General features: G+C 48.1%; 1 protein-coding gene across 2 annotated transcripts in view; it reads right to left on the bottom strand.

The window, feature by feature from the left end:
- RASGEF1C (RasGEF domain family member 1C) overlaps nucleotides 1-13913 on the bottom strand; it is an 88023-nt gene extending 74110 nt beyond the window's left edge. The window contains exon 1 of one of the 2 annotated variants that reach the window (XM_076349826.1): nucleotides 13822-13913. The gene's annotated coding sequence lies outside the window, so the exon portion shown is untranslated. The remainder of the gene's footprint in view (nucleotides 1-13821) is intronic. The other variant, XM_076349824.1, reaches the window with a different exon arrangement.
- Between the last annotated feature and the right edge of the window lie 1141 nt (nucleotides 13914-15054).

Raw genomic sequence — 15054 nt, forward strand, 5'->3', positions numbered from 1 at the left:
TTGAGCCGCTTGGCGGTACCTCCGCTATCGAACAGCCCTTGGAGCCCAGCTGCACCTCTGCTGCTCCATTTGTCATCTCAATGCACCATTTGTTCCTCAGAACACAGATCATCTTACACAAAGCAGTTGTCGCGCGTCTTCCCAGTCCCTACCATCTCAAGCACTTTACACATTCCTCTCCACATGTGCTCATAAAAATCACTTGCCATAAGAGTTTTTAAATGGGGCTTGTCAAAACATCAAGATAGAAGGTGTGCAAGACAGAACCTCAGATTTCTTGTGCTACTTGCTGAGACACCCATACACACAGCCTTATACAATAGGCTTTTCTTTCCGCAACATATCACCGAGATACTTGGATGTGGCTTGTAAAGGAAAAGAATCCTGCCGGGAGAGGAGGCGAGAGACACACAACAATCTTAAAAGGAAACTTCATGCATGTAAAAGCCTACAAAAAGTAAAACCTGGCTATCTGTAACAGAAACGATTAGGAAGTGATTTAAAGCAGTTTGGAAATACTGTTTCAGTGGTTGGTTGAACACCTCCTTCAGAATACAAACATTCGGCAGGCTATTTACAGTCCAAGGGGAAAAGCTCCTGATTTCCCCTATTCAAGCACAGCAGGCCACAGTCTATTCTCAGTGAAGAACATAAATTTTGAGCAACTCCAATGGACATGAACAAGTCGCTGGATTTATCTCGATTTAGCTGATTTCAGAAAACTTTAGAAGCGATACTCAAGACAAGCGCTCTCAAAGACACTCAAACCCCTGTAGACCTGCTGTTGTGTAGATAGCAATTGCTGATGTATTGACTGCAAAATGCTGTGGATCAAGCCCTAGTAGCTAATATCTCTGCTGAAATTGGCCTTTAATGGTCCAATCCAACTCCCATTAATGAGAAAGGAACAACATGTATTTTCTTTAATGGAGGTGAATGAAGTTGTAGCAGTTAGTATCTGATCAGGAAAAATAAAACATTTGGACCTATTAGTCTTACTGGCTGCATTTTATCTGACATGAAAACTTCAAATCTAGGGCTACAACAGAGAAATTATACTGCTGTTTCCAAATTAAAAAAAAAAGCGTTGAGAAGTAGAAATCCACCTCTCATTCACTTGGGTGTAATTCAGAAGTAACCCTGGCGAAGCCAGGGCAGCTCTAGGAACATAAATACAAAGTGACAGGGAAATCCAGCCTACTATTCACATCACATATTTCATGCTTCTTTCTATTTCACAGTAATACACCAAGTTAAGCTGCTTATTAGATGGGCACATTCTCCTAACCACAGCCAGACTTGTAGTTTATGCTGGGCTCACCATCAGTACTGACTGCCCTTTAATCATAATTCTGCTGTCATTTGTGGTTCCACTTTGGAAGATACTTGCTTTAATACACAAACTGGATAGCTGTTAGCACTGCTACACCCCAGAAGAGAGAGGCATATGAGTAATGCCACGAGAGGGACTTAGTCGTAACCGTCCCTATTTATACAAACCTCTTGCACATTTTCCTAACAATCTATACTCTCAAATATTTCTGTTGGCCTACATGATGCGGTGGCACATACTTCCAAGCCCTACAGCACGTCAGTTCACAAATAATGACCTTCCTGAAGTGACCTAGTAACAGCTAACAACTGTGCCATAAAGAACAAAAAGGTTGTTGCACAGAAGGTCTTTCACAGAATGAAAAAAAAACCACCAAATTTTTATTAGCAGAATCACTAATGGACACATGGTTCTCATGTGATCTATTTATTTTTACGAAACGCCTGATATCAGTTAATGAAGTTATCCTAGGAAACAAAAACAAACCCCAAACCAGCAATTTCAAAACGCACACTGCCGTCTGGCAGCTTATGAATGAAACGCTCCGTAGGTGCGTGTGTACATTTGTAATTTACTACATCACATTAAGAAATAAGAGAACTGCAAACGACAAGCTGATGCTCTCCCAGCTGTGTACGCTATGTAATGATATCTTCTACCAGGGCTTAGCCAGCCTCACGCCCAACTTCTCACCTGGGAGACAGACAGAAGGATCCAAAGGATCCAAATCATCTCCAGCAACTGAGTAACAAACGGCAGTGACTCTGCCTTTATAAAGTTTGTATTGCTGGTGTTTTAAAGCAATACACACTGAACATCTGAAATGCTGTTTAACATATGCACGTGCCAGGAACAAAAGCACAAATCCTGTCCCTGATGCACAGAACGAGTATACAAGGCTTGCGCTGGCAGTCTCAACGGAGGCTGAGACAAACAGAAATCTCTCCTCCAGGCCAGGTCTTGGCACAGCAGCAGCCACGAGAGAGGCTGCTAACCTTGTCCTCTAGCAGCGCTTGGAGATGGGGAGCACTAATTGCATCTCTCCCTCCACCTCCTCTTCTTGGAGCAGGACAGAAAATGCCGAGAGACACCGCTCCTTAGCAGGGACAAATACCATGGCCTATCGCCTGGTTCTCACCTCTTACATGTTGTGTGCATGAGGCACGAGTGGTTCAGCTACGCCGAAGTTCGCCCCCAGGTCCTGAAAGAGAATGGTCCATCTCATCTTGTCCTACTCCAGACCTTGCTTTCATCCTGCATCCCAAATGTGTATAAAAATCACTGCTGATCTCACACGGAGGCAGACATGCATATCTGACAGCTCATGTAGGACTAAAGAGCCAAGTACTCGACATGGCAGTGGGAAAATAGCTAACAGCCTGTAGCATTAATCTGCAAATGCTCAGATACTGTCCCTACTGACTTCTGAAGAACTGCTCACATGCCCCAAATTATTCAACTATTTAAAATATCTGCAAGTTTACAAGTTTAATATACATATCAATTTGTCATGACAATGTATTTTAAAGAGAGCAAAGTAAAGAGAGTTCAAGCCCTGATCTTCCACCTTGCTTGCTTCCTCACTTGTGTTGGATGTGATTGACACAGTAACCATTATTAAAATGACAAACTGATTAAAAAAAAAAAACCACACCAAAAAGCCCATAAAACAACCACCTCAAACAAAAAAACCAACTTCAGTACAGAACTACTTGATTCTGTCAGGTCAGGACTATGATCATGTGCCATGACCCAAAAGGGTAAGTCAATAATCCAAATTAACTCCTTCACCGGTCTTTCACTTTTCCTCCCGCCCCCCCCCCCTTTTCTGTCAATAGGTATTGTACCTTACCACAACCTTTGAGAAGAACAGAGGACCCCACTGTGTCTGTGACCAGGTGACAGTGGGGGTCGTGTTAGAGACCCCCAAACACCTCCAACTATTAATACCACTGGATTGCAGTGGTTAGATTGCAGGAAGGAGATGGGAACAAGCTGCTACTCCAGTAAAAAGCACACCCAGTCTGTAAGTGGAAAGACAACACGAAGATATTGAGGCTTCGTACCCAAACCCAAGGGACAGTGCTTTCTGAAAGACGTGAAAGCCAGAACCACGGATGCTGGGACTGCAGGGTCAGCCCCTCCGGAACACGGCACCAAGCTCAGCCAGCCACATGCTTCGCTTTAAGCGTGCTCCCAGCTCAGGAAGAAATCTCTGGATGCAGTTTTAAGCACAGAACTAATCCTATGAAACTTAGTGAGACGCAGGCTTTTCTTTATGTCCTCCCCAGGATTAGACTCAATATAAGTGTGCACAGAAGTGCCTCGCTGATTCAGGCCTCACGCAGTGACCGGGTCACAGGATAATTTATACAACACTTTCACATGCTCTTGATCTTTCAAACTGAATTTCTCTATTGGATCCACTGTTTGCAGTTGCACCTGTAACCTTGGTGAATTATTTCATACTGTGTCATCCTAACGGCCGAATCATAAGTGACCCATGTAACTGTAACCCCAAACTTCCTTCTATGCACGCAGATAAGGAAGCTCTGCAGAGTTTCAGTTCCATGAACAAGATGACCGATTTGAATGAAGTGATGGGAAAGACTGGAAGATCTCAACAGCCATCTTTGTTCTCTGCAAACCCACTGAGTACACGTAGCGTCTTGCCTGTGTTCCAGCTTCAGTACAGCTGAAGTCCCCTGGCAGCAACCCAGGGATGGCCGCTGAGCCCTGATGCTTTCAGAGGGCACCTTCTCCAGTCCACAGGGCAGAGCAAGGGACTGTGTGAAGATGTTCCTGAAGTCTGTTCTCTTGCCTGACTTCTATACCCCTGGATGATCCTCATTCCTATACCCTCTCCTGAGCTCCAGCCCCACAGAAAGCATGAGGCCTTTTGCCTGCACCAATGCGGAACATTGCAGCTTCTTGCACTTGTGGCTCTCTCTTCTATCTGCTTTAATTTGTGGAAGATACGTGGAACTGAGCCCCAAGCCCAGATGACCAGGCTGTACATGGTATATGATGTTTATACACGTGCATTGGAGCAGACTATACATACACATTCAAAATTGCTGTAATCAGGAAATGAGCCTTGAAATGTGTAAGCGATGGCACATTAATAGTCTGTTTTATAGCTTAAATTAGAATCTTTGGAATTTCACAGCCAGAGACTTTTAAATAGGTCAAAAATGTGGTAATCACACTTAATGATCGCACTGCGATATGCACTGCATCAGAGCTAGGAGTGAGGAAACCTGAGCAGAATGGATATGAACTGCTAGCACATTCAAAAAAGCATTTAATGAACCTCAAGAACAAAACACATAGCCCAGGCCAGAAGTTTTTTTTGGTTTTGGTCCGGCTCTTCAGAAATGAGCTGTGAGATTCCATATGATCACAGAGATCAAATGCTGTGCCTCCGTATCCTCCTTTTAGTTAGCACTGCAGATTAGCGAAGGATTTGACCATTTACAAGTAGTGAGCATTTAGTGGTGAGAAAGCCTTCCCCAACTGAGGAACACGGTTTATTGTTGTACTTGCCCATGCACATTTCACCCCAGGTAGGCAGAGTTAAAACATATTCCTGGGTATCGGCATTTTGATTTCTTTTAAACAAAAGAGCAAGAATCAACAGACCAATTGCAGTAACCTTCTAAGCTCCAAACCAGGGAAACCCTTCACAGTTTTTCTAAGTTTAGACACATGCTTATGTTCTCTTTATACCAACCTGACTTTAGGTACAATAAACCCGATGGAAAAATTGTGGAAAGAATGAGAATTTCAGCAAAATAGACACTCGCTGCTAATTAATCCTCTCCTGTCAAGCTGCTGAGGCATAACCAAAAAGGTAAACCAAGAAAAAAAATAAACCAGCTATATTCTGTGAAAACAAAGTCAATGTTTGTCTACTGGGAAAGTACAAAGTCAGCAGGGGAGACTGCTTGGAAGCTTCTAAGAAAGCAGGAGAGAAATGTTTTTTTGGTTTCTTTTTTCCTCCAGTCAAACTTGGCTGCTTCTAAAAAATAAAGCAAGGCAAAAGATGAAAGACCTTCTTTTCTGAAGCCAAAGATGAAGAAAACAAAGAATATTAATGACTAACAAGTCTGCTTGTAAATGCCATGAGCTTAGCTGTACTAGGGACAAAAAGGAAGAACAGCACTGCTATTAACTAATGAAGTTTCTGATCTAACGAGCAGTGATGAAGGCTGATTGGGTCATTTATGGAAGAGAACATTAGTTCAGAAGAACACAGGTTCCCTATGGAGGATAAAAGGAAAGAGGGAAAGATGCCATTATGTACATGCAAAAGCTCAGGATGGTTGTGGTTCGTTCACAAAGCACATAAAGGTAGTAAATTCCCAATTAGGGCTCGTCCGTCCCTCACGCATGTTTGTACATGCAGGTACACCAGACGCCTATCCCGCGGGAAACTCGAGAATTGCCAAGCTGGTGAAAAGGGCTTTAAACTAAAGTTCCTGGGGGAGGGAAACCTCAGTCCATCCCACTCCTACCAGTTTGATGCCAGGGCCAGCAATAGGTGCCCAGAGCCTGGAGAAGGATCACAGGTCAGCAGGAGAGCGCCTGAAGAGCAGCACAAAGGAATTCCAGCCACTCCAGCCAGTAAGTCAGCTTCACTGGGGGCCCAACTTAAATGCCTCTATGCAAGCGCACGTAGCATGGGGAATAAACAAGAGGAGTTAGAGACGTGCACACGCCTGCAGGGCTACGACCTTATTAGCATCACGGAGACGTGGTGGGATGGTTCCTATGACTGGAGTGTTGGAATGGAGGGATACAGGCTCTTTAGGAAGGACAGGCAGGGGAGATGAGGAGGGTGTGTCACCCTCTATGTCAATGACCAGCTGGAGTGCATGGAGCTCTGCCTGGGGAGGGATGAGGAGCCGACCGAGAGCTTATGGGCCAGGATTAAAGGAAGGGCAGGGACAGGTGACATTACAGTGGGGGTCTGCTACAGGCCACCTGACCAGGAAGACCAAGCAGATGAGGCCCTCTATAGACAGATAGGAGCAGCCTCACACTCACAAGCCCTGGTCCTCATGGGGGACTTCAACCACCCCAATATCTGTTGGAGGGACAACACAGCAGGGCATAAGCAATCCGGGAGGTTCCTGGAATGCATCGATGATAACTTCCTTCTCCAAGTGGTAGAGGAGCCAACGAGGAGAGGTGCTATGCTGGACCTTGTTCTCACCAGCAAGGAGGGGCTGGTGGGGAATGTGAAGCTCAAGGGCAGCCTTGGCTGCAGTGACCATGAAATCATGGAGTTCAAGATCCTTAGGGCACCAAGGAGGGTGCACAGCAAGCTCACTACCCTGGACTTCAGGAGAGCAGACTTCGGCCTCTTCAGCTTGGTAGAGTGCCATGGGATAAAGCCCTGGAGGGAAGAGGGGCCCAAGAAACTGGGTAATATTCAAGGATCACCTCCTTCAAGCTCAGGAGCGACGCATCCCAACAAAGAGGAAGTCAGGCAAAAACGCCAGGAAGCCTGCATGAGAAGCTCCTGGACAAACTCAAACACAAAAAGGACGCCTACAGAGGGTGTAAGCAAGGACAGGTAGCCTGGGAGGAATACAGAGAAATTGTCCAAGCAGCCAGGGATCAGGTTAGGAAAGCTAAAGCCCTGATAGAATTACATCTGGCCAGGGACATGAAGGGCAACAAGAAAAGCTTCTATAGGTACATCAGTGATGAAAGGAAGACTAGGGAAAACGTGGGCCCTCTCAGGAATGAAATGGGAGACCTGGAGAAGGCTGAGGTACTCAACAACTTTTTTCCCCCCCTCAGTCTTCACCGGCAAGTGGTCAAGCCACACCACCCAAGTTGCAGAAGGCAAAGGCAGGGACTGGGAGAATGAAGAACTGCCCACTGCAGGAGAAGATCAGGTTCAAGACCATCTAAGGAACCTGAAGGTGCACAAGTCCATGCGACCTGATGAGGTGCATCTGCGGGTCCTAAGGGAACTGGCAGATGAAGTGCTAAGCCACTATCCATCGTATTTGAGAAGTCATGGCAGTCCGGTGAAGTTCCCACTGACTGGAAAAGAGGAAACATAACCCCCATTTTTAAAAAGGGAAAAAAGGAACACTCGGGGAACTACAGGCCAGTCAGTCTTCCCTCTGTGCCCGGCAAGATCATGGAGCAGATCCTCCTGGAAACTATGCTAAGGCACATGGAAAATAAGGAAGACAACATGGCTTCACTAAGGGCAAATCGTGCCTGACAAATTTGGTGGCCTTCTACAACAGGGTTACAGCGTTGGTGGATAAGGGAAGAGCAACTGACATCACCTACCTGAACTTGTGCAATGCATTTGACACTGTCCTGCACGACATCCTTGTCTCTTAATTGGAGAGACGTGGATTTGATGGATGGACCACTTGGTGGATAAGGAGTTGGCTGGATGGTCACACTCAGAGTTGCGGTCAATGGCTTGATGTCCAAGTGGAGACCAGTGACGAGTGGCATTCCTCAGGGGTCAGTATTGGGATCAGCACTTTGTTGCCAACATGGACAGCGGGATCGAGTGCACCCTCAGGAAGTTTGTTGATGACACTGAGCTGCATGGTGCAGTCGACATGCTGGAGGGAAGGGATGCCACCCAGAGGGACCTGGACAGGCTTGAGAGATGGGCCCATGCAAACCTCATGAAGTCCAACAAGACCAAGTGCAAGGTCCTGCACCTGGGTCAGGGCAATCCCAAGCACAAATACAGGCTGGGCAGAGAATGGATTGAGAGCCGCCCTGAGGACAAGGACTTGGGGGTATTGGTTGATGAGAAGCTCAACATGACCCAGCAATGTGCGCTTGCAGCCCAGAAAGCCAACCGTATCCTGGGCTGCATCAAAAGAAGCGTGGCCAGCAGGGCAAGGGAGGTGATTCTGCCCCTCTACTCTGCTCTGGTGAGACCCCACCTGGAGTACTGCGTTCAGCTCTGGGGCCCCCAACATAAGAAGGACATGGACCTGTTCGAGCGAGTCCAGAGGAGGGCCACGAAGATGACCAGAGGGCTGGAGCACCTCTCCTATGAAGACAGGCTGAGAGAGCTGGGGTTGTTCAGCCTGGAGAAGAGAAGGCTCCAGGGAGACCTTATAGCAGCCTTCCAGTACCTGAAGGGGCCTACAAGAAAGCTGGAGAGGGACTTTTTACAAGGGCCTGTAGTGATAGGACAAGGGGTAATGGCTTTAAACTGAAAGAGGGGAGATTTAGATTAGATACAAGGAAGAAATTCTTCACTATGAGGATGGTGAGGCACTGGCACAGGTTGCCCAGAGAAGTTGTGGATGCCCAATCCCTGGAAGTGTTCAAGGCCAGGTTGGATGGGGCTTTGAGCAACCTGGTCTAGTGGAAGGTGTCCCTGCCCGTGGCAGGGGGGTTGGAACTAGATGATATTTTAAGGTCCCTTCCAACCCAAATCATTCTACGATTCTATGAATTGTTGCAAATTTGTCATTTGCCTTATATTACAAAACGTTGGATTTTGATGAATTGTATTTCCTAAAAGAAAACTTCAAAACACATGGAAACTTGCCTTTGTCACGGTTACTGAATCCAGCATGAGCCTGCCTGGCCAGCGCAGCTTCCCAAGACCCCGGCATCCCACAGCAGTCCAGGAGGGCCTTAGTGACAAAGGGCAGAGCAGCAAGGGAGGCAGGCACCAGCCTCTCACCTCCGTGCTGCCCTGCACAAGCGCAGCTGTGCAAGATCAGCGTAAAGCATGTTCCTCCACATTTGAAGTTTGCCTGTTCTCTTTTGAGAAATTCTTCTAACTTAAGGAAATGAAGCACAATAAAACCCAGGAAGAAAAAAAACCAAACAACTCAGAGCCAAAAGTGACACGGTGCAAACTTCAGACTTGGAAACTGATTTATTTGCCAGCTCACAGGCATACACACCTAGCTTGTCTATATTTATATGACTAGAGTCAGGCGCTCTGCTCTGTAGAGGCATTCTGAGTATTTTTAAATCAGGGAGAAATCAAGAATCACTGCACTTAGAGGAGAGAAGATGGAAAAATCCCCCCTTCTCTAAGCTCCAACCATTGAGGTTACAGGAGTCAAGACTCCTTGCTCCAAGACATAGCAGCTCTCCTTGCAACATCCAGCAAGACTGACAGCCAGGACGGATACAAAATTTTCTCTGGGATTCTTTCCCTTAAGAGGCCACTGCTCACTCCTGCAGACAGACTGTATTTTGGATTGGAGTCTGATCCAGTAGACCATACGAGAAGCCTCTGTGTTGGGATGGAAATCTGGGGAGCATTCTGATCGTGTGGAAGATGGCAATGTTTAACCAAGTACTGCCAGAGAGCTGTGCTGCTGCCCCTGCCATACGGGGCTGGGAATTAAAAGCTGCAAGTTCAATGCCCAGCTTTGTCCATAACCCACAGCGGCCTCAGCAGATCACCAAACTCTCTCAGCATCTCCTTCTGGAAAATGAGGATAACAACATGTTTCAGCAGCATCACAAAGGTTTCTTAATGCTTGTAAGCACTTTGTAGATAAGGAACATCAAGACAGCAGTTGGCAGAGGGATTTGGGGCACAGACAGACATAAATCCAAAGTACTCCTATCATATACTCTTCTTAGACAAGCATAGCGGCAGATCAGCTCCCTGCATTTAGTGGCTGTGGGCTCCATCCTCTCAACATACTGAGCAATCTGCCTTTGATCCAAAAAATGAGTCCGGGGAGAATATTCACACGTTTAATGTTAATCATATGCTTAAATCCTCTGAATCTATAAAAAGGGTAAAAGAGAAAAGTGTTCCCCAGCTCCAAAACAAACACAAATTCCCAGAAGTTGTATTTAGGACATAAGCAAACATTTGACCAGCAAAGGAAAGACCTTTGCTACACACCTGGTAAGCTTCTGCATCCCTGAAGAAACCTGCAGGTGGGAAGAGTGTCCGGAGTGAGTTTGCTTAGACAAAACATTTCTAACCACCAATGCGATGCTATTAGAACAAAGCACCCCAGAGCATTTGAACTACTATTCCACAGGCAGAGCAGTCCTTGAGCAAGGAAATGAGAAAAAAGAATAGATGAAGTTTACTAAGGAACTCGCCACACAGATTTAAACTTATGATTATGAATTCATTTGCTACTATCAATTCCTTCATTTATTAACTGTCTACTGTGAGAGAACAGGTCTTTCTCAGAGGACAGGCAGTGCCACCCAGTCCTCACAAACACCATATGCCATCAGCAGCACCTAGAAAGCATCTTCTCCTAACTCTGTATCAGAGAGCAACAATACTAAGCAAAAGGCATTGGATCACCCTTAAAGCCTTGTTCATTTTAAGCACAGGCTGCTCTCTCTCATCTTAGCTATTTGAAACATCTAACTCAATTTACATCCTGCTAAACTCCTGGCCTAGCTAATGGCTTGGGGCTATGAGTCTCCCATGCTGGAGTGTCCAGAAGTCTCTGCTCTTGCATCAACCCCACCTTGACTCATTTCCTGCAGGTGCATCAAGTCAGTGGAGTGAGGACACAGCTCCTTTTGCACAGGTGAGCTCAGCACGGCAAGAGTAGGTACCTGCAGCATTAGCGTGCACTGAGCTCCACATGATCACAGACACACTCCTGCAGAGCAGAGCGCTTCAAGCTACATCCAGGACCACAGCGTGGACATAGCCCTGACCAGATCAGCATCTGCAGCATAAACAAATAACTGGCTTCCAGAGATGATTTTCAAAACTCTGTTAAACAAGCATGTATAGCAAGAAAAGCCTCAGGCGATTAAAGGACCACTATCCAAAGCTTCATTGCTTTAGCAGATCTGTAAACATTCAGCTTACTCACAGCAACACCACGCTTCGCCAGCGATGTGAAAAGGACGAATCACTCTCTCACCAGTGTAAATCGCCCAAGATGCTAAATAAGGCTGCTAATTATTTCTAAAAATTTTTAAAGACTCCTTTAAGATTATTGTCCCCAAATTTGATTAAATAACACTTTAAATCCTTTCAATTGAACATCATTAGGTGAAGTTGACTTGATGGTACAATAGACATGTTTTCTCCTCAACTAATGGCTTTTGAGATGTGTGCTGTATTTTAACAGTACACACCACTTTTAACTTAAGCCAGAGGGAGCTGTATCAGTTGCACTTTACAAAGGGTTAACAAGGTAATTATCTTCCATGGTTGGCTGAATTAGAGCTATACAACATGCCGTGCCTCAGAGGAGGCAGAAGCATATTCCTACCTTCACCTGCCATAAACCAAGAACCACGAGGGATGGAATTACATCGCTGGGTGAGGCTGTAAGAAGTCCAAGGGAAGTTAACACAGCAGTAGAAATGCTGGTTTTGTTTCTCCACCTCCTTTGCAAGACGCTTTGCTGTCCCAAGGTTTGTAGGTACTACAGAACAACACAAAGTTCATTGCTATTGCAACTCATCAGCATGAGCTGGCAGACCCCACCACTGGGGACACCCTCTGGAGAGGACTGAATGCCCCAAAAGACACCACTGTGGCTTTCTTTCTCACCATTTTCCTGGAGGAAGAAGCACCGTCTCTCACGATGGGGTAAGCTACAAGGCGTAACTCCAAGCCTGTGCAGTCTCAGAGCATCTCTGACAATAAGCTAAGACCTTTGAAACATCTCTGGCGCCTTTGCTTTGTTTGGTGTCTCCACTAGTATCACCCAGGAGGACAGCTCTAATAGACCTCATTGCCAGGCACTTTCCCTTGGCTAGAGCCTTGACTCCTCCTTTGCTCTACCATTTCTTTGTTGTAATCTATAAAGAGCCGGAGGGTAACAAATGAATGCACTCCCCATCCTCACCACTTTATCCAGTCATCCTTCCCCATCCTACACATGCAGTCCACTCCTCCTCCCATCCCTAACAAAATAAGTGAGATTTAAAGAGTCCTGGAAAGCAGAGCGCCAGCAAAGCGCATCTTTCAGTGCCGAGAAGGGCAGAGACACCTCCAGGCAGGAGGTGCCATTGGCTGCACCACAGAGCAGGGTTATCCCACAGCAGAAGCTGAACCTGGGTAAGGACTGCTGGAATACACCTTTTGTGCTATATTGGCTTGAGAGCAATACTTAAATTCCAGTCTAATTTCCTTCTGATCTACAGCTCTAACTCCTGAATGACTCCCATTATGTCAATTACAAATGTGGTGTCACTCTGGATTTTTGCCTTAAATAAGGAGCCCATGAAGCTACTAAAACAATGACATACTTTTCATATATGAAATACCTGCCCAGGAAATTTCTTCTGTGGAATATAAGCGTCAGTATTTTAGGTTTCAATAACAACACAAGATGTGCCACCACCACCCTACTCAGAAAACACAGGGGCAGGGAACTGTATTAAAGGACCATCAAGTCTAGAGAATACAATCCGAGCACAAACGGTTCCTCCTCTGCACTTCTCTTTTCCCCCTTATCTCCCAGCATTTCATGCTGTGCCAGAGCATCGCTGAGGGACCAGTGCCCAGTGTGGGTTCTCAACACAAGCCACCAAACACCCCAAGCTATACGGTGTCACCCAGGAATACCCTGGGTGTTAAAGCCATCACTGACGGACAGGGTCTGTGCAGCTGCTCCCATGTCCTGTTAATTAGGTACCATGGACACGCTCACACTATAAACGCATCTTTGACATAACATAGCATGACAATTTCTTCAGAGTCACAGAAATGCACAGCATACAAATAAACCTGAATGCTGAAACCATTTCATTGTTCATAAGAATATGCACATTGCACCTGTTACAACCAAGGGCACTGCATTTGCCTTGGAGCTGATTATTTCAGCCTCTAACAAGCCTGTCTGTCTTGGAGAACTGCTAAATTCCAGGAGTAAACAACAGAATTGAGCACAATTCTGAATTATTTTACAAAAAGAAATCATTACTGAATATACAGAGAGAGGTCTTTAAACCCATGGTAAAGAAAACAATTCCTCAAACTGTCATTTTCCCCTGAGCTTCTTACAACCGCTGAGTCAGTTTAAATTAAATTTAGCTGAAAGAAAATAACTCCAAGATTGATACTGGTAAAGTCCTACCCTGAAACAAATGTTTGGGAGTCCTACTGCAAGCCCCCCCAGCCTAGGACTCCTAACAGAGAGGAAGGCAGGACACTCGCCGCGACACGACCAGGGAGCTCCCTCCCAAACCCCATCCCGGCAGGAGGGACCAGCCCGCAGAGGCGACGCTCCCGCAGCCCCCGACGGGAGCCGGGGCAGCGCCGCAGGGAGCAGGTGGCAGAGCCGGGCGGCGAGCCGGTGCCTGCAGCCCAGCCCCGGCGCCAGCCGGGCCCCCGCCGCCAACACGCGTGGGGCGCCGGGGGGGGCGGGGAGGTTGATTTTTGCGCGGAGAGAGGGAAACGGAGGAGCGCGGGAGAGGGAGGCAGCATCCCCAGCCGCGGCAGCGCGGTGCGGGCTGCCGGCGGGCAGGGTGCTGGGGGAGGGGACGGGACCGGGACCGGCCGCGGCGGGACTCACCGAGCTACGCGCGCCTGCTGCCCCCGCTGCCGTCCATGGGGGCGGCGGGGGGACGGGAGCCCGCTGCGGGCGAGAGCCGCCCCAGGATCCGCCGCATCTGCCCGCCGCCGCCGCGGACGAGGAGGAGGAGGAGGAGGAAGAGGAGCCCGCGCCGCACCGCCCCGGAGCCCCAGCGCAGCCCGGCCGCAGAGCGCCGCCTGCCCGCCGCGCCCGGGATGGGACCGGCTGCGGCGGGAGGGGCGGCCCGGCCGCGGGGGCAGGTGCAGCCGCCCAGGGGGGGGGCGGCGCGGCGCGGCCCGGAGCCGGGCGCGGCCCCGGGGCGGCGCAGCTGGCGGAGCGGGGCCGGCTGCGCCCGGGGCGGTGGCGCTGGCGGCCGCGCGCGGTAAAGGGGGGCGAGGAGCGGCTGGAAGCGCCTGTGCGTAGCGTGGCCGAGCGTGAATCCGCCCCGCGAGGGCTTTTAATGAAGTACAGATGTTCCCTAATATAATTATATCGTCCTCTTCCTGATAATTGGCTTTGGCAGTCGTGCTGATCGAAATCCCCCCGCGCGGCTGCCGTGCAGCCCCTCCCGCTCGCTCTGCGGCAGCGGAGAGCCGCGGCCTCCTGCTGAAACCGCGGCCGGATCGTGCCCTGCTGCGGGATCCGACCCCCAGCTGCGGGAGAGGCCCCCGCATCCCCAGGACCCTGCTCCTGGGAACCCCGCGTTTAGAGACCTGTGATTTCAATGGCCGCTTTTGGCTCACAGCAGGTGAAAATAAGGGGCAACGTTTGTTTTCTTACTTCCTAAAGTGCGTGTCCTTGGAAAGCAAAATGACGGGACCACTTGTAGGAAGGGAGAACAAAACATCCAACTTACACAAATGAAAGGTTATCGCAAATGTTGGGGAAGGGCCATCTTATTACACAGGAGCACGGCACCGCTTTAGGATGGCAACAGAGGATGTCCTGGCAGGATGAGTGGGAGCAGCACCCCCCCTCTGCTGCTCCTTCGCTATACCTGTGCTCTCAATGGGCCAGGTGAGCTGCAGCTGGTTAAAACACTCCAGTTCTCCCCAGCTTGATTTGTCTTTAGAGAAATTGCCAATGAGGACACGCTAATACAAGCCAGATGTGTGGGTGTTTTATGCATGTATGTGGGGAAAATGGATCAAGCCCACAAATTCATCTTGCAGAGGACAAGCAGCCAACACAAGGTAATGATTTCTAGTCACTACAGGTCCCAGACCAGACTTC

Source organism: Aptenodytes patagonicus, chromosome 12, assembly GCF_965638725.1.
Source record: "Aptenodytes patagonicus chromosome 12, bAptPat1.pri.cur, whole genome shotgun sequence".
In the NCBI taxonomy this organism is placed as follows: domain Eukaryota; kingdom Metazoa; phylum Chordata; class Aves; order Sphenisciformes; family Spheniscidae; genus Aptenodytes; species Aptenodytes patagonicus.